Consider the following 26827-nt stretch of genomic DNA (forward strand, 5'->3'; position numbering starts at 1 on the left):
ACTGCTGTCCGCACCTGAACCAGCAGGAACATAAAGAAGGAGACAGGCCCTAATGACTTGCTACAGCCCATCTACCTCTTCTAATAAGCTTCATAGATGAGGTGGGTGGCTGTAGAAAAACCCACCTGCTTGGCCATTCCAGGAAGAGGAAGGCAACAAAGCAACAATAGTGGAATTTGATATGAACCTGAAGGCTTCTTTCTATCTGTGGTGGTGGTGACAGTGGGTGAACTGAGAGAAAGAATCCTGCATGGGACATAAAGGGGGAAATACCTTCTCCCCTTCATGTTCCCTCCACCACTGCCACCAAGAGGGTGGCAGGATGAACACAAACTTGAGAAAAGCAGGGCAGCAGGGCAGACTTTTGTCCCCTACAGTAAAATTTGTAGATCTGGCACTGAGCAAATGGCACCCTTTCTGACAGACTGATTTTCACACCAGAGGAACGTAATCCAACAGACACTTCTCCCTGACAGTAAATATGCAAAAATAATAAATCAATAACAGTATGTTTCCCTTTACCGACACTCAAAAACTTCTGTCTGAGGTAACTACTTCAGTCTGCCTAATGGTAGAGCCATCCCTGGCTGTAGCTTAGCTAGACCAAGATCAGCAGCCATATCCTTAATTTTTGACCCAATTCATGCATCACATGAATTTTTGACCCAATTCATGCATCAGACCCCATCTCACAGCAAAGTTCCCAACTCCTCATAACAAAGCAATGTATACTTGCTGGGAAATCTTGGTAGGGGAAAACATATCCAAATTTCAATTGTAATTTGTATTGAATAAAATTGGTTTGCCCCCTTTTCCAGGCCACGGTAGTCTGAGGGCAAATAGGAATGGAGTGAGAAATCTACAGAAACTGTGCTTGTGTGTGTGTGTGTGTGTTTTGTTTGTTTGTGTGTGTTTGTTCCCATTAATTTTTCTGCTTTGGCATTGCAGAGTTCTGTATTTACAGATTGCCTGCAATCATTGGGCTGTGAAAGAACATTTCAACTTCTAATCCCTTTGCGAAGGATCCACACACCAGGGGAGGGGGGACTACAAAGCTTTGAGTTGCCTCGCCATGCCAAGCGTGATGTTCCGCTGCATTGTCAAAGTGTCACATGCATGCGAGTGTTCAAACAATACATTAGGAAAGCAACAACAGCCAGCAGTTGCCAGAACAAACTTTTCGTTCAGCGACTCTTTGCAGAGGAAAAACCTCTTAGTCAGCTCATTGGAAATGACACAGTTCATCGAGGCCTGACAATAATCACACTCTATGAAGCCCAAAATCGAAATGTTTCCTTCTTTTTGTAAAGAAAAAAAAATCCACATCCTCCCCCTCCAGCTAGTAAAGACAGCTTCTGAAAACTAGATCTACTGAGAAGAAGCCTTTGTTCACGATTGAAGCAGACATCAAACACGCGTGTCAGGATCAAAAATGCTATTTTGCAGTCCCATTACAGTGAAGAAAGAGGAAAAAGGGGGAAAAACAGGCCTGCTCTTATCCCAGAGGATGGTGGCTTTTTCCCCTGTCTCAGCACTCCCAGAGAATCACTTCTAGGCCAATTAAGCACATCTAATGTCAGTAGGAAATGGGCAATTAAAGTGCTGCCTTTTCTGAGGAATGCAAGGCACCAAGTAAGTGGGCAGAGTAAACAAGATTTCCAACAGATGTCCTCAATCTACCTGCTTGCCTTTCTGTCTCCTTTCCCTCCCCATCCTTCTTTGTCAGTACAAGCATGTGAAAAGCACAATTTATAAAAGATAACAAGGGAAAATGAGCAGCCACTTCCCTGCCATTTTGACAGAAGAGCTTTTCTTTCTTAAATGCTTAAAATGTAGACTTCTCAGGAAGAGACATTTCTCCAAACATTCCCCCCCCCCCTCAAGTGATTCATGGTTGAAAGTGAAAACACACTTTCTACAAATGGCTTTCCTGTGAATAGTAAATACTGAAAGATGGAGAAAATAAAGCAGAACTGCCTCTTATCCAAATGTGGTTCCCCTCAGCAGGGGAATATTCAGCTTCTGGCCATGTTGGCTGACCAGGCATTGGACCCTAAGCAAGGAAAGTGACAAAATTGTTTCCTCTTGCAATGGCCAGGGAGAATAGTAGGGACAGGTACATCAGTTTATTTCTGTTTAATACCACTTTCATATATGTCACTTGTAAATTGGTTCTACACCATGTCTGCAATAATTTGCAACGTGGTTTTTTTAAATAAAAAACCCTGCACAAAACATATTTAAATATATATTTAAATACACATTGAAACACATTTTCTCTTAGAATACAAATGACTAGATATATTCATTTCTAAGTGTATTTTAAAATGCACATTGATGTGCATTTTGAGCCGGGAATTGTGTCACTACATCTGTTAAGCATAAACTCCAATGGATGGCTATGTTCCAACCTGCACATTAGTCATGGAGGGTGGAGGGCCAGCCTGTCCTTATCCAATTCTGCAAAGATCAACTTCCTCAAGCATCTAGCGAGAATAAGTAAAATGGATGTGGGTTCTACTCATTTCCTCCCAGGTGGTTTTGAGTGCGGAGAGTGCTGAGAGATACAATTCCCAGAGTTCCCTGGGAAGGAGGATTGATTTTTTAAACTACTCTGGGAATTGTAGGGGGATAGGGATTTCATAACAACTCTCAGCACCCTTAATAAAGTAAAGATTCCAATGAATCCAAAGGATAACTACCTTCTGACCCACAGATTTCCACAGGGGTGCAAATCAGGCCACTCCACAAGATCAAATTTCTCAAGCAACCCAACCCTTGAGCATGCTCCTCAATGGATGTGCCTCTGGGCATCTACTTTTTTCGCCCTAATGTGTTTTTCTGGTCCATTTGGATCAGTAAAGGTTTACCATTTTGAAACTTTTTTTGCTGTTTTTACTGTACCACGCCTTGAGATGACTCTGTAGAAGCTGCTTGCTTGTAATAGCAATAATAACAAAAACTTGGTCTATAATTCTACTGAGCAAGACCTTCTGAGGATGTGTGCATGAACTTGTGTACATGCCTGCCAGTGCTATTCAATATGATGTTGTGAATATGCTTTTATTTGTTCTTAGCACTTTAATTTTCAGAACAGCACCAGTATCTTTTGTTCCTGAGCTCTGGATTAATATTTTACAGCTTGCTACAGATGCTGTTTTCAAGGTTTATAAAGTGGAGTGTCTGGAGGGATTTTATTAATAGCTGGAGGATGGCCAGCTTATTCCAGTAATTTAATCTGTAAAACAAGGATGAGCAAGAGAATTGAAAACATGTACAAATTGCATTATAAAACTCCATACAGTGTCACTGTTTATTATTTTATTTATTCAAGAGCAGTTATAGGAAACAAATCTACCAGTGTGACCTTTCATGCTGATATAAATACAAGATTTATTAGTTGTTATTGAAAACTTCAGGCATTATTCAGCACTGAAGGAAAAGCAAAATAAATAATTTCATACAGGCAGTAGATAGAACAAGTGATTGTGGTGTTGCATGTCATTCCAAAATAGAGGAAGAGCTGTAAAGGGTCTATTGTTGTGAGAGATGTGCAGGGAAAATAAAACATTTCCCAGAATATGTCTGGGGCTACTTCTGATCTGGGATTGTAGGATGTATATTTGCCATTTATGAACATCCGTTAACAGTAAATGGCAAGATGCCTGCCTGAGGCCTCTTGTGCATGAGGAAATGAAAGACCTCCACTGTTTTTCCTGAGATGAATACACCCTGGATTTCCTTATTTTATTTTATTTTTATTTCTATCAGGTAATGTTGTATTACTCACTAGGGCCCAGTTTTTATCTGGCACAAGAAGCCACACAGAAAATATGTGTAGCCAGCACACACACACACGGCCTTGTCAATAACATAAGAATGAGAAATGTGGTCAGTAACCATACCTGAGGAAACCAAGGTTCAAATCCCCACTCCATCATGAAGCTCCTTACCTGTGGTCACTAGCCGCATTCACACCATACATTCACACTCTGATATAACTTTGAAGAGTCATGGCTTCTTCCAAAGAATTTTGGGAGGTTGTTAAGGGTATAAGTGTTGTTATGGGCTCCCTATTTCCCTCACAGAGCTACAATCCCCAGGATGGATTAACAATCAATCCATCTTCCCAGGGAACACCGGGAATTGTGGCTTTGTGAGGGGAATATAGTCAGCTCTTGGTTACATGAAAGACTGGCCCATGGTTGTTGGCCCTTTCCTGACCACCCAGCTAAAAAGGTAAATGTAAAGGACCCCTGACAGTTAAGTCCAGTCGCGAATGACTCTGGGTTGCGGTGCTCATCTCGCTTTATAGGCCGAGGGAGCCGACATTTGTCCGCACGGAGTTTTTCCAGGTCATGTGGCCAGCATGACTAAGCTGCTTCTGGCAAAACAAAACCAGAGCAGCGCATGGAAACACTGTTTACCTTCCCACCGGAGCGGTACCTATTTATCTACTTGCACTTTGACGCACTTTCAAACTGCTAGGTTGGCAGGAGCTGGGACCAAGCAAAGGGAGCTCAACCCGTCGCGGGGATGCGAACCGCTGACCTTCCGATCAGCAAGCCCTAGGCTCAGTGGTTTAGACCACAGCACCACCCATGTCCCGATCACCCAGCTAAGCTAATTCCCAGCAATTAAATTTCTAGATTTTGCAGAACCCTGAAAATTGTTCACCTGTGCTTCAGGGATTGTAATAACTTCCTATGACTATCCACAACCTCATGGACTGCAGCCCAATATGTCATTCCATCATGGCATGCTCCCAGGTTTCAGATAAGGTTTTCAAAGAACCTGCTACCTTACAAACCATGCAGGCGCTCTCATATTTTCATAGTAGATGGGGATGACAACAGAGCTAGCACAAGCTGTCCTGTATAAGTGACCCAAGGCACAATTATCGCTTTGAGTTCTGCTGTTGTGTTTTGAATCTTCTGGAGTGACTCTTCCCCTTGGTGGAAATTTTTGATTCAGTTCACATTTAAAGGTGAACTTTCTGTACATGAACTACAAATTCACATTTCTCTGAATTTTGCAATGCAGTGCTCCAGCCAAGTACCATGTACAAAAATGCACATACAGTGGTACCTCGGGTTACAGGCACTTCATGTTACAGACTCCGCTAACCCAGAAATAGTACCTTGGGTTAAGAACTTTGCTTCAGGATGAGAACAGAAATTGTGCGGCAACGGCACAGCGGCAGCAGGAGGCCCCATTAGCTAAAGTGGTACCTCAGGTTAAGAACAGTTTCAGGTTAAGAATGGACCTCCAGAATGAATTAAGTTCTTAACCTGAGGTACCACTGTACTAGGCTAATGTGTGCATATAAACCCATATTTTAGTGAAAATGGCATGTAAAATGTATTATATTAGGCAAAATTGCATTTGAAATGGGTATATTAAGATAAATATGCACTAAAACACTCGTGAATTTTTAGAGAAACCAAAATCAACAGATTCCCTCACCCTTACTCTTCCCATACTTCAAAATATCACATATAAAATACTGGAATGAGAGAGGGCAAGATTCCCATGCAGATATCATAGCTGCCAAGTTCTCCCTTTTTTTTTAAGGGAAATTCCCTTATGCTGAATAGGCTTCCTCGTGAGAAAAGGGAAAACTTGGCAGCTATGGCAGATATGCCATTGTTGTGTGAAAGAGGAATAAAAATTCATTTACTTTCTGCTATCTAACCATTTGTCCAAAGCAACCCTAACAGCAGCCTGATAAACTGATAAACTAGTGGCCTGTTTATTTTCTTCTATAAATCTACTGGGGGCTTGTTGTAACATAGCTCTAAAACATAAAATCTGTAAAAGGTGATTTTGCTGATTTTTAGACCATAGAAGACCACTCAAAATAAAACAAAATTGGCAGACTATAGTGCAGGCATAGGCAAACTCAGCCCTACAGATGTTTTGGGACTACAACTCCCATGATCAGTAGCTAACAGGACCAGTGGTCAGGAGGGCCGGGTTTGCCTATGCCTGCTATAGTGTTCTGCCTGAGGAGTTTCCAAGAAAGTGAGTAGGCAGTTGATGGAATCATAATATAATTAGTAAACAATGTTTCACCAAGAATGAAATGTATTACACTATCCATTTCCTCGGTCTCAATCCAGTGTAATCCAGTGACGATTTACAGCATTTGCTAGATGAAGACATATTAATCTTTGGTTTCAAATTCATTTATAAGGTCATCTACAGATAAGAAAGCACATCAAGCATCTGCTAAGCTTTCAGTAAGTGCACTGGGTCCTTCACATAGAGAGTCAAAGGTTTATGAATGGAGTCATGGAATTGGACGTATCATTATCCCATCTACTTTATAAAATAAAGCAGGCAAATAAAATGTATTTGTTACTCCAATGGTTACCTGCTTTATAGCACAAACCTATCTACATCTACCCAGGAGTCCTATTGACTTCAATGGGGCTTATGTCCCAGGTAAGTATAGCTATGATCAGGGCCGTCTTAAGCCCATCCAGCGCCCTGGCGCTAAGGTCCCTCCAGAGCCCCCCTCCAGAGCCCCTCCAAGGACCCGGGAGTGCCAAGCGGACCATGGCAGCAGCGGGAGGCCACCTCTGAGGACTCCGCGCTGCGCCTCCTTCTCGTTTCCCCAGCGCTGGGTTCCGCTCAGTCAAGCTTCGCCACCAGCGCGCGCACCGCGGGACCAGCAAGAGCTGCTTGGGCGCTGTGCGCGCGCTGGTGACGAAGCTCGACTGAGCGGAACCCAGTGCTGGGGAAACGGAAAGGAGGCGCAGCACGGAGTCCTCGGAGAAGGAGAGAGATGTGGCACAGCCTCTCAGCTAGTGGAGCGCAGTCCGGCCAGGCACCGTGGTTCTCCACGCCACTAACCTCTATGGCTAGGATGGGCCTGGCTATGATTATAGCCTTAGGCAACAATCTTATGTACACAGCCTGGAATATGTTCAACGGAACTCAATGAGACTTAATTCTGAGTATAGCATTGCACTGCTATAAAATTCAGAAACAATGTTGTTGCTGCTGCTGTTTGTTATTTACAGTGGTACCTCTGGTTAAGAACTTAATTCGTTCCGGAGTTCCATTCTTAACCTGAAACTGTTTTTAACCTGAGGTACCACTTTAGCTAATGGGGCCTCCGGCTGCTGCTGCTGCTGCACAATTTCTGTTCTTATCCTGAGGTAAAATTCTTAACCTGAGGTACTACTTCCAGGTTAGTGGAGTCTGTAACCTGAAGCGTTTGTAACCCGAAGCGTTTGTAACCCGAGGTACCACTGTATTAGATTTCTAACCCACTCTTTACCATAAGATCCCAGGGCAGAATATATATAAAAAAACAAGTACAATTTAAAACAAAATAAATCTACTAACCATGCACAACCACCATCAGGTTAATGTATAGTTTGCTCCTTTTGCCATGTCCCCTGATGCCCATGCTTTCAGCTGAACACATGAGAAAAAGTCCTGACATGTATGCAACTGTACACATGCAGCAGCTTCCACAAGGGCAGGAATTCTGCACAATCCGAGTTCTCTGTCATATGGATACAGCTCTGTGTGTGCAGGCCTCTATGAACCCTAATCCACTGAATGCACAGACATGCAATGAAATGAATGTGCAAGCTATTGTGTGAGAGAGCTCGTCTTTCAAGATGCACCTATATGGGCTACACTAGAAGCAACCTTGACAGCATTTAACCATTGAGGATGGGTACAAAGAGAAGATGTGCATAAAGTGAAACTACTGCAGTTTCAGGTTATATAAAGCTTTTATGACAACTCTTACCTGAGGATGATGAAATGGAACGTGACATTATAAGAAAGTTGATATTATAAGGGAAAATATTCAGTGGATACAGCTGTTTCCTCAAGGCTATCTCTACCTCCCTCTGCCTCTCATACAATTCTTTCTCCTCTCGCTCGCTCTCTTCCCAAGAATGAAATGTTACATTTCCCAAGGTAAATACATAATGAGAAGAAACCAAAGAACAGGTGCTAAGAGCATTCAAATGAACTTGAAAATCAGCAGACTTTTCTTCCGGCTTTTATCTTTCCACAGTGTTAAAGCCACAAAATATGAGCAAAGATCACCTGAAAACGTGCTCGAACTGTTACTAGTACTACTAAGCTGACAATTTGACATTTCCATGTCTTTTTCTCCCTCTGGTCTACGAATGAGGAACCTGTGGCTCTCCAGATGTTGTACTGCAACTCCCATCATCTCCAACCACTAGCCATGCTGGCTGGAGCTAATGGGAGTTGATCAACCTCTGGAGGGCCATCTCTGATATTGTCTTTACTTTGTCATTTAGTATTTTGATGAGGCTTTTATTATTCACTTCTCACTTGCAAATGAGAATAGAAGGGGCTGAAATGAATATTATTATTATTATTATTATTATTATTATTATTATTATTATTATTATTTCTGTGACTTTTTTTTAGTATATAATGCCAATCCTGGCCTGAGTTCACTGGTTGCCAACACACACTCTGGCTGTTCACCTAAGTCACAGCATCAAACTGCAGTTTCAGGAACAAAAGCACTGCTCCCCCACATTCTCATACCTCAGGGGACTCCCAAAAGGTCCGTTCCACAGCTTAGTTCAAGCCGGAACCTTTTTCTGTCCTTATCAGACGGCCATAAATCAAGCTGTCCTCTGCTGGCCAAATTGCCAGGCAAGTACTTCAAACAGTCTGGCCTGCTTTATTTACTTTCACTTTTAGGCAGCTCAGTTTACTCACTGTCTGTCTCCTTGCAGCTTTTCTTCCCTTCGTCTCTGAAGAGGCTTGCCTCACGCTGCTGGTTCCAGGAGACCCCAAACAGGACAAAATTAGCCCCCGGTGCTTCCTCTGTTGGCACTGGGTCTGTGCCCCCGATCCCTGGGCCCATAATCGATGTTAGGAGCTCTTACTCACAAGTAGGACCCTGGCAGAGACACATGCCTGACTGGCATGTTCTCTCCCTCCTGGTCGATCATTTGGGAGCTTCAAAAGCTTTCTCCAGCCTGAACATCACAGCGACTGATGCCAACTGACATCAGCACACTTAAGGATCCGCAGAGTTTGCACAATTGCATAACAGACCACAGCAACTCAGCATTTGGCTAATCTATGTTTATTTCCATATAAACACACGGAGCACTGCAATATGGCTCCCTCTCTCTCTAGCATCAGACAACAAAGAGAAAGAACAAAGGACAACAGTCCCACTTCAGGAAACACAGTAACACAAACATCCTGTCTTCGTCACTTCCCACTGTGGAATGAAAACATGTATCACCATGTGATAGACAACAATCCAATATAATGCAAACATGGGGAATGAATCTCCGACATTGAGGTCCTTCTTCATGTACCCCGACTGTGAGAAGACCAGAGAGTAGCAACAGGAGAACGGGCCTTATCTCTTGTGGATCCCAACTTGTTGAATGTTCCCCTCAGAGAGGCTTGTCTGGTGTCTTTGTTGCATATCCTTAGGTGCTAGGAAAAAAACATTCCTCTTCTCCTAGGTCTTTAGCTAATTAAACAATTTATGGCCTTTTAAACTGTGGTAGGGAATTTGTTTGTTACTATCCAATGGACTGCAAAAAGATCAAACCTATCCATTCTGGAGGAAATCAGCCCTGAGTGCTCACTGGAAGGACAGACCCTGAAGCTGAGGCTCCAATACTTTGGCCACCTCATGAGTCGAGAAGACCCTGATGTTGGGAAAGATGGGGGGCACAAGGAGAAGGGGACGACAGAGGATGAGATGGTTGGACAGTGTTCTCGAAGCTACGAACACGAGTTTGACCAAACTGCGGGAGGCAGTGGAAGACAGGAGTGCCTGGCGTGCTCTGGTCCATGGGGTCACGAAGAGTCGGACATGACTAAACGACTAAACAACAGCAGCAGCAGCAGCAGCAGCAGGAACAACAACAACAACAAAAATGGCATGCATTTTTGAGTTTTTATATTGTAAACCACCCTGTGACCCTCGGATAAAGGGCAGCAGGAGTGCCAACTTGCATAAAATATTGGGGGGGGGGGGCTGGGTAAGCCCAACCCCACATAATTGATCACAATACCTATCAACTTTGGGAGGGCCTGACCCTCACAGATATTTTATTGGGGGAACCAGAGCCACCTCAGCCCTTAGGAGATGGCTCCTATAAGGGGCAGTATAGAAATTTAATTAATAAACTACTACTACAGCTTCTCTTCCCCACTCCCCAGTCTCCAGCACACCCTCAAAATCTTCTCTGAAGAATTTGGGGGACTCTCTGAAGTAGATTTGAAGGGGTGCATGTGTGACTTCAGGAAGGTAGTGGTGAAGTCATGGTGCAAACCAAAGTTCGTATGCCAAATGCTGGAATCTACCCTTTTAGTTTTGTTTGAGTAGTTGCTTGTCTGCATCTTGGGGGGGGGATCTGGAATATTTAAGATGCCATAAAGTGCTTCAGGGACTCATGCTGCCACATATAGTTTCTCCTTTGCCTTTGACAAGCCCCAAATCTCTCTGAGGCCTTGGCTCAGAATGCATTGCATATCCTTGTATGAAGGATCAAAATACCTGTCCCATATCCCACAATGTTAGGAATGGAAAATATGAAGGAGTGTGCCAAAGTTATGTTTTTCCTGTGACTTTCCATGATGTGTTCGGTCATTGCACTACAGTACTTAAAATAACAATAGTAGTATTCTATGGTTCCAAGAGAAGTTGCAGAGAATTTCTATTCAGCCTTTGCCAATCGATGCTCTCCAGATGTTTGGGACCAACTCCCATCAGCCCCGGCCAACATAGGCTGTGATGGGTGGGGCTGATGAGAGCTATAGTACAAAATATCTGGACTACACTAGGGACTCAGCTATACAGCTGCAAATATAATGTTTTGAGTGTGCTTTATACAAATGTGACACTAGATGGTGATTGTAAGCTTATGGCAAATTCAATATTTTAAAAAATATTTTTTTAAAAGCATTTTCACAGTGCTTTTTATATGTGTCTAGATACCACCTAGGTTGGCAACAGCTGATCTAGATAATGTTGCATCTTCTAACAGGGAATAAACTATGACCTGAACCTTTAGACTCTCTATTCAATTACTTAGTATTTAGTATTTACAGAAGTAATCTATCAGTGAATGATGAACTGCGGAAGAAAGGCTGAAAAACTTCCCACCTCTCCTCCTTATTTTATTTATAAATTTTCCAAAAATACAATACAATTGGTCAAACATTTTCCAATAAACATTTCCTTGATAGTCAACTTCTCTTCCACCAGGGCTGCCTTATGTCCTGAATTTCCCAGACATATCTGGAACACTGTAGTCGGCAGCAGTGTCCAGGCGGAAATCGGCAAAATGTCTTAGAAAATCTGGACGTACGGCAGTTCATGGCAGCAGTGCTATTTTTGGCAATCTCTCCCCCCTGCCCCCCTAAAAGCTCAAAGACGGCAATGTCTTATGTATTTTCGCCCCCCCCCCCAAGGCATAACAACTTTGGGCAAAACTAAGAAACACTCAACAACTTTGGCCCAACCCTCCCCCCCCCCAAACACACACAACTATGTTAAAAAGTTCTGTCCTGATTTTCACTGTTTGAAATATGGCAACCCTACATCCACCCTTCCACAGATTCCTCAGATTATCTATTGCTGCTGCATATTATAGTTAAACTGTACATTCTTTTACCCACTTTATTCTTTTACTGCTAAGCTTACTCCAAACCTGCTAGCATTTTAACGTTTACAATATTTTTTAAAAAAAAATCTACAAACATTTTCTAATCCTCCTGGAAGACAGTCTCTTCCTGCTCTCTCATTTTACTAGTTAATCTTGCTAATTCAGCATATTCCATCAAATTTCAACTGCCTCTCATCCTCCCACCTCCCTTTGTTCATTATCTGTTCATTCACTCTGTGCTCCTTTTGATTTTGCTACCTCTTTGCATCCACTGATCGTCCACTGCTGGACGTCTGCTCTTGCCCTGATTTATTTATATTTTATACTTTTGTATTATTGCCTTTGTTTCACTGTGAATGTAGATAGATAGATTTGATAGATAGAAAAGAGGTAGCATCCCAAATAAGTCCCAGTTTGAATGCTTGTGTGTATAACACATTGTAGCTCTCCATTTAAATTAAGAATGAGCTGAGCTGATGCTCCTCTTCCCTAGAGAAGCTATTTCATGACAGTGGTGTTGCTACAGAGAAAACCTTGCCTCAGGCATGGCTGCATCTTCTTTCTTCGGACCAAGGTAGCGTCAGCTAGGTCCTCTGCAACATTTCCTCAAGGATCAGAGAAATTCCCAGAGGAGGAAATGTTTCATCTGCGTTGCTGCATCTAGTCATTATTCCCTCTATTGCTGATGCTGTTGCTTATGTAGCCAAAACAGCACCAACCACGAAGAAGAGAGGTTTGTGGGAACCCCAAGGTTTGGAAAACTATAAAGACATATTGGTAGGGGAACAATGGGGAGAACCAAAAAAATATTCCAGTGAGGATTGAGAACATTGAATGGCCACAACTAACTGTGGAGAGAGAGGAACAGAAAACCAGATGGAAGGAGAAAATACAATTCACACCCTCTCTGGCCACTGGATGACCATGTTGATAAGACTGATGGAAGGTGGAATCCAACAACATCTAGAGGACCATAAATTCTCCCAGCACTCTTCTACAGCATGGGAGTGGGGCTTCTTTATCATTGCCCTCTGTGCAATATCCCTGGGAATGTTGATCTTTTACGCTCTATAGCAGGCTTTTCAAGAGAAGCTCTCTAGCAGCTGGCGTTCCCTACAGAATGTGAAGATTCCTTCATAGAAATGTAATGTAGGTGTTGCTAATTGCAAGACACTTTTATGAAGTGTAAATTAGTCCTCATCTCTTTGGGATAGAAGCAATGGATAAGTTGCCTCTTAACATGAAATATGTCACTTCTATTATTCCACAGGAGAAATGTCATGTGTTCAACTCTTTAAAAAAAAGGTCCATATTCATTAGATTACATGTTTCTTCAGGGCTACAAGGTGCTTCAGGCTTTGGGTACCTGTGAATAATTGGTGCTAAGTTTTAGGGAATACCGACTGCAGCTGAAGTACCTAATCAGAAGCAAATTACATTATTTAGAAGTCATGTCTCTTATCTCCTAGAAGCTCTGTCCCCTCTCTGCCTCCTGAGCCATGGTTGCTGCTCGACTTCTGCATTAGTTGCATCAGGCCAAATAATTGCATCATCTGCCTCGGAAGCTTCAGAGGAACCTCCTTGTGTCAAATTCTGGCTTGTGGGAAGGTGCCAAGGACTGATCTGGAACATCTTACCACAAAAGTACTACTATATTTTAAGCCAGGAGCCATTTAAAGAGTCCCTACAAATCTCCAACACTAACAGCTACAAAAGCATGCTTGTTGGATTTTGCAATATCTTGATGCCCTGTAGACCTCTTTCAAGTATTGAATTTGTGACATCAGCATGGTTCAGGAAACTGACAGATGATCACCCCAACCTAAAAATGTGTCAAAATTGAGTGGAATGTATGATGTCATAGAAAAAACTTTATAGGGATTCTTGGTAGAAGCAATTGTAATGCATTTTTAAAATGGTATACAAATCCATTTAGATTTCAGGTCCTTTTTATACCACAGGCATTAGAAAATAATGACCATGAAAAAATAAAATATTAATCTGATAAAGCCAAAAGAGTTAACTGGAACACATGGCACATTGTATTCTGGGAAAATAAAGTTGGTAGTCACAATTGTGGCCATTGAAAAGACCAAAGTAGAGAGTCGTGGGCAGTAATAATAAGTATCAGTTATACAGTACCTTCCAAGTGTACTGGAAAAAAGAGAACATCCTGTTTTTTCTTGCAAGATGTTGGTGGCCATGTTGGTGGTCTCTTGTGGTCTCGTGCTAAGCTTTCACCCTGAAAAAGCATGTTTTTTTTGGGGGGGGCTATTATCTTGCACAGCACCCACAACACATGTTTTTGGGAAGTGTGTGAGATCTCACCCACCAAAAGTGTTGTTTTTTTCAGGGGGAAGTGAGACATGGGTCACATGACTCATCTAGAAGCACATCCCAGAAGACATGCATCCCGGTTTTGCATTGGAAAAAGTTGGAAGGTATGCGATGTGTGCCCCAGCATTTGCCTGACCATGCCACAAGGAGCAGAAGTGGGGCTTACTTCTGAAGAAATATGTGTGGGATTGGCTATTAAAAGCTCTTCCTATTCCATGTTCTCATGCTGCTAGCAGTGTTTTATTTATTGAAATGAAATACAATAATAAATGACTGCTCATACTCTACACAATTTTGTTGTTGTTACAGCAAATGTTTTAGTGTGGATTTAGCATATAACATAATATAGCATCTTCCCAAGTTGGAAATGGAAATGATGTCTCAATTCTCTGCATCAGCCTTCCCAACTGTGTGTTGGCCTACAGTTCCTGACCATCAGAGCTGATGGGAATTGGAGTACCACAACCTCTGGAGAGCATCAGCTTGGGGAAAGATGTATTACATGTCGGCTCCATTTCCTGCTCTCTGTTCCTCTTCCTTTCTCTTGCAATCTTTAAAAGAGGAAATGTGAGCTGCAAAGAACTCCACACAAAATGCAATTTCTCAAAGCAATACTTATTTCATCTTTAAGGCAAAATCATAATGTTGCAAAAGCAATTCATGCAGCCACCTCTTCCATGATTATTGCCATATTTCAGATGCCGCTACAGTTTCGATAACTGCTTTGCAAATACTTTGGAAGAAACCCAGAGGCACAGACACCAGTATTTCCAGCATAGTTTTGTTGTTTGACTTTAGTTAATTTTCTTTTTAAAAAACTGCATTCAGCATAGTGAATGCTGATAAAATACCTGGGTTTGATTTCCTTGTTGAGATAGTACCTCTATTTTACGAGTGTTACATGCAACCAGAATAGAACTGCAAGTGGTTACATTTATCACCCAAATGGGCCTCCATGTGTAATTCCTGTCCTGGCTATACATTCTACAGCTAGTAATATGGACTGTTACTATAATTTCAGGCATTCTTGTGCCCCCCACAGGCAGCTACTATCAGCAGTGTGTTGACGTGAGATGCAAAGTATGATGGCAGCAGTCCACGCCGGAAATAGTTCTAGAAATTTCTGCCAGGTTGAACACACATACCATATTTTAGTGGCATTCTAAACTGTAAGGATCCCACTTCCCCAAAGTGTGAAAGGTACCGTGACCCAGTTTATATATATTGGTACAATCCTATGAGGGAATTTTTCAATTTCAGATGGTATGTTGGTTCTCGGAAAACAAAGCTGCATTTAAAACTGGTGTTTTATTTAGAAAGGCCTAGTGTTATCATTCCCTGTGTGGTCACCTTCTGATGCAGGGGCACTTTCAAACAGTACAGTCTGCAGTTGCCTTATATTGAGCCAAAAGACTGGTCCCTCTAACTCAGTATTGTCTACATTAATTGGCAGAGGCCCTCCAGATTTTAGGCAGGGGTCTTTCCCAGCCCTGCCTGGAGATAGAGATGAGCAAATATGTCAATTATGCTTTCTCAGTGTTTTGGGTTTTTTTAAGTCTTAAATTCAATTCCCCACATTTCTACATCAGTTTGTGAATTTTGTTTAAAAGTCCTCATGAAAATACTTCAGCATTTTAGTGTGCTTTTCTCCTAATTTGCACACTTTTGCAAAGCAATTTCCCCCAATTGTAAGAATTTCTGTACGCTATTTAGGATACAGTGTTTCAGTTCACATAATGTTTTGGGAAGTGCGAATTGGTGAAGCTCATCTTTAAATGTGAACTGAGTCCAATTTTCCCTCATTCCTACCTGGAGATGCTGGGGATTGAAAGTGAGACCTTCTGCAGGCAAAGCAAATGTTCCACCACTGAGCTGCATCCCTTTGCTATGCCATATGCTTCATCAGGATTGACTCATTGAAGGAATCTATTTTTTTTCTTTCGCAAAGACCCGAACAAGACTATCTGCCCCTATTATAGTGTAATCCTATACATGCTTATTCAAATGCAGGTCCTAGTAAGCAAGCAGAAATGCAGCCGTAGGGACCCAGGTGGCGCTGTGGGTTAAACCAGTGAGCCTAGGGCTTGCTGATCAGAAGGTCGGCGGTTCGAATCCCTGTGACGGGGTGAGCTCCCGTTGCTTGGTCCCAGCTCCTGCCAACCTAGCAGTTCGAAAGCATGTCAAAATGCAAGTAGATAAATAGGAACCGCTACAGCGGGAAGGTAAATGGTGTTTCCATGTGCTGCTCTGGTTTGCCAGAAGCAGCTTTGTCATGCTGGCCACATGACCTGGAAGCTATACGCCAGCTCCCTCGGCCAATAATGCGAGATGAGCGTGCAACCCCAGAGTCGGTCACGACTGGACCTAATGGTCAGGGGTCCCTTTACCTTTACCTTTATCATTATCTCAGACAATAAAATTCCAAGTACCTCACCCTAACCCCAAAGCAGGATTACAGAGAATTTATGGAAGAGACTTTTCTTGCTCGCCCTCCTCTCTCTGACTAATACCTTATTGAAATTTGGAACTTTTTCAGATTTCCTTGGATACATTGCCTTAGCAGCATTTGCACATCAAATTTTGCATAAGGTAAAAAAAAAAGGTAAAGGACCCCTGGATGGTTAAGTCCAGTCAAAGGAGACCATGGGGTTGTGGCGCTTATCTCGCTTTCAGGTCAAGGGAGCCGGTGTTTGTCTACAGACAGCTTTCTAGGTCATGTAGCCAGCATGATGAAACTGCTTCTGGTGTGACGGAACACCGTGACGGAAACTAGAGTGCACGGAAATGGCATTTACCTTCCCGCAGAAGTGGTACCTATTTATCTACTTCAACTGGTATGCTTTCGAGCTGCTAGGATGGCAGGAGCTGGGGCAGAACAACGGGAGATCACCCCATTGCAGGAATTCAAACTACCAACCTTCTGATCGGCAAGCCCAAGAGTCTCAGTGGTTTAGACCACAGTGCCACCCACATCTTTGAATAAATACATTGCATATGGCACTTAGTCGCAACTCTGTGAGAACATAAGAAGTGAGTCCTTCTGGATCACGCCAACGGTTCATCTTGTCTGGCGTCCTGTTCTCACAGTGGCCACCCAGATGCTTGTGGGAATTCTGCAAGCAGGTCCCAAATGAGAGAGTGTTCTCTCCTCCTGTGGATCCCTCTGAAAAAGGACATCCTGCTCTCTTGTTGATATTTTGGTTTCAACACATTTCTCATGTGCTGTCAACTTACTTTTCATGGATAAACAAAACTAGCAAAGATTCAGAGACTTTACCTTTTTTTAAAAAAGTTACAGTAATGTATTTATGCAGAATGTTAGAAACAACAGGATTTTGAAGCCGATGGCAACGCTGCTGAATTAATAAGAACCCTGCTGCTTACCCCCAGGCTAACAGCAATGTATGCCTTTCTTTGGTCTTCTTCCTCAGTTACATATTTTAATGGAAGGGGGGGTGTCACTTAATATTGTGTTCCTCAGACTGCACATTCTGAAGTCACATGCCACCCTGCCTTCACCCTTGAAAGGGCAACAGTGCTGCATAAGCAAGGACAAGTACATCCTACTTCAATTAAAACATAACAAGTTGGCAGAACCATAAATAGCCTCCATGCAACCTGCAATTTGCCCATCAAGACGAAACCTCAAACTCAGAAAAACATCAGGGAAATTAATTGAGGTTATTTACAAAGAGTGTTCCCTAACATGTCACTTCATTATCTTCTTGGTCTGGGGTTCATTTAGGTCTGCTCAACATTACTCAGCCTTGCTTGAAGCCAGCTTTTCAGAAGCATGTCTGCAAGCACCCTAAGATTCCATAATTGGCACGGATCCTGAAAATGTTGCTCGTCCGACCCTATAGCCCTTTAATCAATTGAATGTGTTATAAAAATTACCTGTTTGTTTTATCATTTCCATTGTCTGAAAAGTGTTATAGCAAGTAATGGTGCTCCTTCAGTCGACGGCTGGCATAAGAGGCAGATTTGCCCCTTCCAACTGCTGGATAAGGTGTGTTCTACAGGGACTCGGGTGGTGCTGTGGTCTAAACCACTGAGCCTCTTGGGCTCACTGATCAGAAGGCTGGCAGTTCGAATCCCCGCAACAGGGTGAGCTCCTGTTGCTCTGTCCCAGCTCCTGCCAACCTAGCAGTACAAAAGCACACCAATGTAAGTAGATAAATAGGTACCGCTGCAGAGGAAAGGTAAACAGCATTTCTGGGCGCCCTGGTTTCTGTCATGGTGTTCCATTGCACCAGAAGAAGTTTCATCATGCTGGCCACATGACCTAGAAAGCTTTCTGTGGACAAATGCAGGCTCCCTTGGCCTGAAAGTGAGATGAGCATCACAACTCCATAGTCGCCTTTGACTAGACTTAACCGTCCAAGGGGTCCTTTACCTTTCACCCTTTAAGGTGTGTTTCAATCAGGAGTAAGAAATAGCTTGTCTCCGAAAGGAGGCCTTTCCTCCTGCTCCTCCACCATTTTTCACACAGTGGAAATCCCACCCACTGACCCCAGGATCTGACGGTGTGGGGTTAGTCAGTTGCCTGCTGGGGACTGAGGGCAGATCCACTTTCTGTTAATTGCAGATTGATTTGTTAATTCCCCCTTATCTTTTTCTGCTCCCCCCTTTTTATTTAGTTTCTTTTATCTTATTGTTTTATTTTTATTTTTTTTAAAAAAACTTTAATAAAAAATTGCTACAGCAAGAAGATTATATTGAAAATTCCCCTCTAACTTAGCACAATATAACCTAGCCTTTCCCACCTGGCACCTCCATATGTTATAGAATATAACTCACATTACCCCCACCACCGGCCATGTTGACTCGAACTGATGGAAATTGTAGTCCAAAGCCTTTAGAGCAGGCTTCCTCAAACTCGGCCCTCCAGATGTTTTGAGACTACAATTCCCAGCATCCTTGACCACTGGTCCTGCTAGCTATGGATCATGGGAGTTGTAAAACATCTAGAGGGCCGAGTTTGAGGAACTCTAGAGGGCACCACATTTGGGAAGGTTGATGTATCCTACAGATTTGAAGTGAAGAGTTTGCTTTTACATTTTGATGGGCATGTTTGGATCTGTGCTGCATTTTTTTATAAGTATCTTGGTCTGTTCTGAGATAAAATTAGTAACGTACATTTTAGAAATACTATTTGTAGAAATAGATGCAAGTAAGCCATGCTGTTAGGCAGCTGTTCTGGTATAATAATAATGTCATAAAATATAAATTCACCTGAAGTGTTTTTCAACAGGAAGGAATGAGCCAACCCACATGGGTCTAATCTGCCCTCATTTTCACACTCCACAAGCAGCCCATATAGAGTATATTATTAAAGAGGGAAATGGTGCATAAATTAACTTTGTGTTTCCCATGCTAACGGACTATGCAGAGTATCTTAATTCCAATAATGCCATTATAATAATAATTTTACCATTCCATTAGTAAGGTGTGTTACAGTGGTTCAGTGTAACATGTTCTCCAAGGGGGGGGGGATACACCCCAGACGTTTGGGAAAGTGTAAGAGGAAAATAAATGAGGAAAAAATAGAATCTACAGACTAAATTTCTTTTTTCACTAAATGAGTATCTCCCTATGCACGGACACAGAAATGCACACATACACAGATGCACATTGACTTCAATTGAAATGAATGGCTGGCTTTGATTTCATAATTAATTAAAAGATTAATGGGCTCTGCACATAGTTGAATGTTAAACTGTCCTGAAATCTAATTCTTTCCTTCTGAAGTACAGGGGGGATTTTTTAAAATGTCACGTAAAACTGACCGAGGAAGTTTACAGAATACCTAATGTGAAAACACTACATCATTCTCCACACACAGCGCAAGCAAACAGTTTTATTCTTGTTTGTGCAGCTTAACCTTCTGCAAAAGTAATTAGGTCTATAATTAAAAAGCTATTTGGAATGATTAAAACCCTGTTATCTGGTGGCATTTAAAGACAAATGCAAATGTCAGAAAGGATAAATTCATTAAAATTGCTATTGAAAAGCAAGAAAATATCAATCTAGTGGCTAGAGGATGTCATTTGCAAAATGTAACCATATGTGGATAAAGGTAGGTGTGGAGAGGATGCAGTGAAGGTGGTAATCAATGCCTCAGTACTTCCATGAAGTGATTTTCCATTCTACAGTATATCCTCGATGTGTGAATCTATAAGGCATGAAGTCTAGGACAAAGCAGGAAAGCAGCACATCTGTCATGGACTAAGGTAAAAGGGTAAAGTCATTGACTAGCTGGATGCTGAGGAGTGGTGGGAGGCACAAGCTGGGGAACCTTCAAGGGAACCCCAGGAGAAGGCTCAGAACTAGGAGATAGGTTGTGGGATAATGATGAGTGTCAGAGGGAGAAGAGGGAGCAGACTGGGAGAATGGGGTGTCGGCAGCTGAAGAGGCAACAGAATTTAGTGAACAGGAAGAGGCTGGGGCACAGAACAGTTCAGGCTCAGAAGCAGAAGCAGATTGGAGTCAAGAGGCAGAGTGGAGGCAGGCTGCTGAAGAAGCCAAGGAGTCACTCCCTCCTGCTATGACCAGCTCGCCTCCCTGCTAGCATAACTGCCAAGTTATCCCTTTTTTACAGGGATTTTCCCTTATGCTGAATAGGCTTCCTCGCTAGAAAAGTGAAAACTTGGCAGCTATGCCTGCTAGTCTCCCAGAAGATGCCGATAAATAAAGAGGGCAGAACAAAGAGAGACAAGATGAAGGAACCTAAGGCTGCTGGGGGAGGAACCAGGGGAGGAGCCACAGAGAGTGGTGGGAAGGCTGGGACTTTCAGTCTTCACAACTGTTTCATTGGGGCAAGACCTACCAGGAAGAGTTGCTGTAATCACTAGGCCTATGTTGTTTTGGGGTTGTTTGGTTTTTTTGAAGAGTTAATTTCACTGACACTGGGTGCTTTATTGTTGGCCTGTCCCTGATTCCTGACAATATCATACTGCTATAAAGGTGAGGAAGCATGAAGACAGCATGTTGCCATACTGAGGGGCTGTCTCATCTCAATATATAGGTCGCAGGTAAGGCAGGTCTAGGACCATGCCCACCACCTTGAGATGCTCCACATTGCCATACTTCTCAATCAGGGGCATCCCCCTAGAAATTCAGGTATAGCAATTCAAGAAATGCACCTCACAGGCTCTCATCAGGACACAATCTATATATATATATAAATGTAAAAATCGTGAAAGTGTGTGTTCCACTTTTCTCCGTAACCGCTTGACCGATCATCCTGAAATTTTGACACAACAATCCAGGCCACTCCCTGAGCTTTGCTGGGGACAAAAATTCCTCAAACCACACACCTGGCCAGGTATAGACCTGGTTTTCCACCAAGTCAAACAGCGCCCTCAAGTGGTGTTAAACCCTCCTCCACCCCCTCCCTTCCTGTGAAATCTAAGCCACAGCCACAAACCAAATGACATCATCAACCAAGCAACTGAAACCACCAAGGCGGCCCCCTGCCAGGCCCCCACTAGGCCCGGGGGGGGGGGAGAGGACAAGCACATGGATCACAGACCGCAGCACGGCTTCTGTTTTATGTAGGCCCCTGCCAGTCCCCCACTCCCTCGGCTCCATTTTACAGACTAGGCCTCAGCTCTACAGCCCTTTAAATACTATCCTGAATGGAGCCCTGGGTGGGAGGTGGGGGGAGGAGGAGCCCAAATAGGTTATGGGCTGACATAGGGTGGGGGGAGCAACTGTCCAACAACCACCAAAACAGCCATTCCACCCCCAAAGCCCAAGCCCAAAGCCTCTCCCGGCGGCTGCATTAATAAACGCTTGGCAGCATTAGGCAGTCATTCATCATTTCTCCTAACACGCACTTGTGGGCACAGCGAGGGCTTTACCATGTTTCTCTGGAAATAAGACACCGTCTTATATTTATTTTTCAAAAAAACAACAACACCAAAGTGGCTTATTTTCAGGGGATGTCTTATTTTTTTTATTACGCGTCCAGCCCCGCCTCTTCCTTGGGGCCCTCCAGAACTGCGCCTATCACTATGTCTTATTTTCGGGGTATGGCTTATATTGCGCAAATGCTTAGAAATCCTGCTATGGCTTATTTTATGGGTATGTCGTATTTTAGGAGAAACAGGGTATAAATAATAAATTATTATTATTATTATTATTATTATTATTATTATTATTATTATTATTATATACTACAACTGATTGCAACCCTCTGTGTCTTTTTTTAATAAAAAAAACAACAATCATGCACTTTCTCTCCCCAGTTTAAGTCCTCAGATATTTGCAGTGGCCACCCCACCCCCCACCCCATTTACAATCCCCTACCTTCCTCTTGCCACTTCCTGGGTTTTTTATGGAACTGAACAATTCGGGTGCTTCAGAACTCGTCTTCTGTTGCCAGGCCCTTGCAAGGGTTTTTAACCCTTTTGTTACTTTTTTCACTTTACTGATTGTGAATATGCTGACCGAGGCCCCCTTTGGATTCGGAGGCCCGTGCCAAGTGGCCCATATGGCCCCCCTCTTGGCCTGTCTCTTGCTACGGGGCTGTGGGGCTTCGCTATTTGACCCCCCCCATCGGGATTCTTTAAATAGTTCTCTGGGTCCCAGGGCACATCATCACCCCCGATCCTTAATCTAAATATATAGAAATGTTCACGATGCATGCGCAGGGGCCAATGTATGGAGATACAGGGGGGGGGGACAACAGAGGGCTCAGACAAAAGTAAATACTGGGAAATGGAACCCAGAAACTGACAGCTACTTCTCCAAGGGTGGGGGCAAATGTAGGAAGATACCGGGGGTAGGGGCCAACAGTCCCCAGGGACAACAGAAGGCTCAGACAAAAGTGCATGCTGGGAAATAGAACCTAGAAGCTGACAGTTCCTTCTCCAAGGGTGGGGGCCAAGGTATGGAGATACATGGGGGAGGGGCCAACACTCCCCAGGGACAACAGAAGGCTCAGACAAAAGTGCATGCTGGGAAATAGAACCTAGAAGCTGACAGTTCCTTCTCCAAGGGTGGGGGCCAAGGTATGGAGATACATGGGGGAGGGGCTAACACTCCCCAGGGGCAGCAGAGGGAAGGGTATCCTACCAAAACACAGGGATGAGCCAGGGAGGAGGGGCAGGATACGTAATGGATCGGGACCGGGGGGGGGAATCACAGGAAAGAACCACAGCAACGCGTGGCCAGGTCAGCTAGTAGTTCATAAATGCTACCACCCACCATATGTTTGTCAGTATATACTTAAAACCTCTTCACATGCTGGCTGAATACCCCACATCCCCCTCGCATATTATTCCAATATATGGGGGGGGGGTTGGACAGTCATAGCTATGATCTTAATTACATCATAATGCCACCATATATATTGGGAGTTCTGGTTTGAATAAATACTAAGTGGTAGAACCATCCTACATGTCTGAGTTGTCACTGGAAGGATTATAGCCTGAACTTCTTGTGTATGGAATTACAAGCTCCCATTCCAGAAAACACATATGGATGTTTTGACTAGTAAACCATCCCCTCCAGCTTATATTTGATGTGTTTCATTTTGATACCATAAAGAACATAATAATGATGTAAATGAGTAAGCACAACAGATGATAATCCATTATCCACATTTGCCAAATATACAAATTAGTCTAAATACAGTACAGCTCCGATATGACACCTTCTTAATGAACTGTGTTGTATTCCTAATTTTCACCCAGTTAAATTCTTAATCATTGAGTTTCCCAGTTAACTTTGTGCTACCACTGTGGCTTCGAAAGGCTTACAAAACAATGGCAAAGAGACAAAAGTTCTGCTTAGCAAATGCAAAATAGGAAAATACAAGTTGTTCAGGCATGTTTGCTGTTATATTGTTATACTGTTGAGCAACTTTTCGGTTGTTATCTTGGCTAATAACCCACATAGTTTGACTGATGGGTGCTGAGGCTGAGTGATAGTTGGCAGCCTTCCTGGGTGTTTGAATGAAGCAGCCATCAGTGGTTGAAGAAAGTTACCTTTAGAAACAGGGGAGGAGTTATTCAGTCCACCTTTCACAGCGCACCAAGCTGATTGGACCTTACTGAGCTCACTTGCAAATCAGGACAGAACTCTGTCAGATTTTGCACTTCTCTAGATTTCGCAATTCAGTTTTGGTATACAAAAGTGCACACAAAAATATTAATTTATGTGAAATGGGAATGTGAATTTTATGGATAAGTGAATTTAAAAAGCATTGAACAGTAACTATCTTATGACCAAAAGTGCCTACCGGTATTTCATATAAGAAGCACATACAAAAGACATACAATTTAAATGTGGACTTTTTGTGCACTCTCAAAAAATTGGCACAAAATGAGATGGGAGAGAGTTGTAGAGTGACTGAAAAGGGAAGGGATTAAGCTGCTCAGTCTATCCCTTGTTGCCTTTAGCGATGGGGATCAGCTGGTGTTAGGTGTGTTGTGAAGAAACAGCAATGTGGAATTCCGGAACAAAGTCAGACTGAGAGATAGTTGAAGATTGCTGAAACCGGGGTGGACTTTAGTGGTGTGGATGTTTCTGTGAAAATCTGCTGTGAGTTGGCTGATCTGTTGCTTTTCTGCTTGCATATTTGTACAGTAAGCATATATTAAAGTGACACTCTGTCATTCAAAGGAAATCAAAATAGTGCTAACCCTGGAATGTCTCCCTGCTGGACAAAAAGAAGTGGGGAACCCGTAAAGTACCTTTTGGGAGCTGCCCTTTGATCAAAAGCAGGCAGAAATGGTTACTTTGCCAAATCCACGACCACTTGCCCTTTTCCATTCTTGTAGAATTGTACTTCTCCTCTTATTATCACTTTGCAACAGAACATGAAGGCAGAGTTATAATTGAACAAATGTCTTAATTTCAGAAACTGACAAGAATCCCTTTCTTTTGTCAGGGAAAATCATGACTAATGGCCACAGCTCCTGGTGCATGTTTGATGCAGCTCAAATCAATGGAGAACCATTTAAACCAATATCAGGGCTGTGTGTGAATATTTAATGATGGGGGGGGGAATCCCAGTTCTCTCTGGGTGATGAAGACTTGTGAGACTTTATGATAGTAGATTATGGTTTGACAAGCCATCACTCCAAACAGTTTTTCAAGGTCTGGAATAGCGCAAACATCCATTTTGCCACAGGAAATACTTAGGCACACCAATAGTAAGTGCTATTACTGTAAATCAGAGGTAGTATCTAGATTTGGTAGTCTCCCACTAGCAATCAAGACAAGCAACACATTTCCTTATGGAAAACATTCCAGAAGTTGCATCCCAGTGTTGGGCAGGCCTGGAGACAAAAGACACACACAAACATCCCTTCCAACACTAAAATGTTATGATTCCATGTAGGCGAGCAAAAAGCATAATCTCAGTTCAAGGACAATTTTAAGCAAAGCAAAAGCATTCAAGGAGGATGCATTCCCTGACTAGAATCATTAACATGGATTCTTCCCACAAGATCAACATCCCTCCCATGCTGCAATGTGTGTGTGTGTGTGTGTGTGTTTGTGCGAGAGAGAGAGAGAGAGAGAGAGAGAGAGAGAGAGAGAGAGAGAGAGAGAGAGAGAGAGAGAGGTGTATTTTGGGTAATCAATTATTGTTGTAGCTTAAGCCTGCACCACATGTGACTCGGCCTCACTGGTACTTTACAGTCCCCTCTCCTGAGTTGTATAGTTCCAGTCAAGAAGCAAAACAAGAGGTACTGTGGATCACAGTACATGGCTACTGGGATGCATTTGGCTTGATGGGTCACAAATTGTGCATGTCTGTTATTAAAAAGGGCTGAGCTGAACCCCCAGGTTTAGATTCACAGTCTTCAAAGAAAGGTGGTGTTCACCCATTGTTCTGAGGGCAGGGAAGGAAATCACAAAACAAGCCAAACTGAAGTATATGGAGAACCGTCCAATGCTCTTTCTTCCAACCTGCACTGTGCCTGTGACTCATAGCACAGTAGAAATTGGAGTTCTTGGTAAAGTCCAGAAGTAAACGAAAAGTTGCAAGAACTCGGGCCAGAAAGGATAATTTCAAAAAATATTCACAAAGTTTTATTCAGGATAACTTCCAGTAAATATCAACATCAGGGCCTTTTTGAAATTATCCTTTCTGGCCCGAGTTCTTGCAACTTTTCGTTTACTTCTGTGACTCATAGCACAGCAGCTCTTCCTTTCCTCCAACCCAACCTGCGCTATCAACAGCAGGCATGGCATTATCTGGGAGTCCCCTCTTTTCCTATCTCCTCCAGGCTACTCCATTCTGCAACTGCAGCACTGGAAGAGAGGGAGAATCTGAGTATTGGACATACATGATTTAAAAAGCAAGATGATCCCTGCTGGATCAGACCATGGACCCATCTAATCCAACACCCTGTTCCTACACTTGCCAACAAGAGGCTCATGAGCAGAACCAGAGTGCAATGATGTGGTTCCCAGCAACTGGTATTCAGAGGCCACCATTGGTGAAGGTAGTATACAGTCATCATGACTAGTAGCCACTGTTAGCTGTCTACACCTTGAATTTAAACTCTTTCTAAATCCACCTGAGCTAGTGGCCATCATTACGTCTTGTGCGAGAAGATGCCATAGTTTAACTGTGCTCTGTGTGAATAAGTATCTCCTTTAATCTGCCTTGAATATACCAGCATTCAGCTTCATTGAATGACTCTGGGTTCAATGGACGGCCACAGATTATGGCCATTTGGAATTTAAATTGCATCTAGTAGATTTCAGAGTCATGAGGAAGACTGGGTTCATTTTTAAGAATGCTTTTTATGCCACCAGACCACATTTCAAGGTGAAGTATTCTCTCTCCCTTGGTTATTAATTTACTGTTAACTGGC

The 26827-nt window shown here is 42.9% G+C and overlaps 1 long non-coding RNA gene across 1 annotated transcript in view; it reads right to left on the reverse strand.

Annotated features, from left to right (window-relative positions):
• LOC148684834 (uncharacterized) overlaps window positions 1-9516 on the reverse strand; it is a 101447-nt gene extending 91931 nt beyond the window's left edge. The window contains exon 1 of the long non-coding RNA XR_015951463.1: window positions 8731-9516. This is a non-coding gene — a long non-coding RNA (uncharacterized LOC148684834). The remainder of the gene's footprint in view (window positions 1-8730) is intronic.
• Window positions 9517-26827: the final 17311 nt, after the last annotated feature.

This window comes from Zootoca vivipara, chromosome 8, assembly GCF_965207765.1.
Source record: "Zootoca vivipara chromosome 8, rZooViv2.hap1.1, whole genome shotgun sequence".
In the NCBI taxonomy this organism is placed as follows: domain Eukaryota; kingdom Metazoa; phylum Chordata; class Lepidosauria; order Squamata; family Lacertidae; genus Zootoca; species Zootoca vivipara.